Here is a 647-nt window from a genome sequence, read left to right as displayed (position 1 = left end):
TGGAGGGAGGATGGATGGGTGGGTGGATGGAGGATGGGTGGGTGGATGGAGGGAGGATGGATGGGTGGGTGGGTGGAGGATGGGTGAGTGGATGGAGGGAGGAGGGGTGAGTGGATGGAGGATGGGTGGGTGGATGGAGGGAGGATGGATGGGTGGTTTGGAGGGGAGGTGAGTCACTCAGCAAGTCCTGGGAAACAGTCACAGGTATGCACTTTATGAACTGGAAAATGTCGCCATGGTAGTGAGGGCCCAGGGCATCAGGGACTATCGGATAACTGCCCTATGCTGAGAATTTGGGGGAAACTGCTAGATTCCCTGCCTTCGCTGTCCTGGATCTGGGCAGGAGCCAGGGCCTCTGTTCTCACCAGCTCCCCCACCGGGAGAAGCCCCCGCCCACCTCCAATGAAGACAGAACCGGTTTCCCTGGCTTTAGCCCCAAGCCACTTGCCAAACTGCTCTGGGATGTTCTGGACAACACCGCCAAGCCTCTGAGAAGCACAAGGTGTGCGGTTCAAAAAGCAGAACTGTGTGCCACGTGATGGTCCCTGTGGGCCAAGGGCGTGGACGGCGATCTGCCACCCTTCCTGGGGCATCTACGCTCATTCCTGAGTAGGCTGTCTCTGCCCAAAATGCCACCATTCCCGAAA

At 58.4% G+C, this 647-nt stretch overlaps 1 protein-coding gene across 1 annotated transcript in view; it reads right to left on the bottom strand.

Annotated features, from left to right (window-relative positions):
- The window catches only part of SPIRE2 (spire type actin nucleation factor 2), an 18,231-nt gene that overhangs the window by 12,301 nt on the left and 5,283 nt on the right, over window positions 1-647 (bottom strand). The window lies entirely within an intron of this gene.

Source organism: Pteropus alecto, unplaced genomic scaffold, assembly GCF_000325575.1.
Source record: "Pteropus alecto unplaced genomic scaffold, ASM32557v1 scaffold89, whole genome shotgun sequence".
Taxonomy (NCBI): domain Eukaryota; kingdom Metazoa; phylum Chordata; class Mammalia; order Chiroptera; family Pteropodidae; genus Pteropus; species Pteropus alecto.
This window is presented reverse-complemented; position numbering and strand designations above follow the sequence as displayed.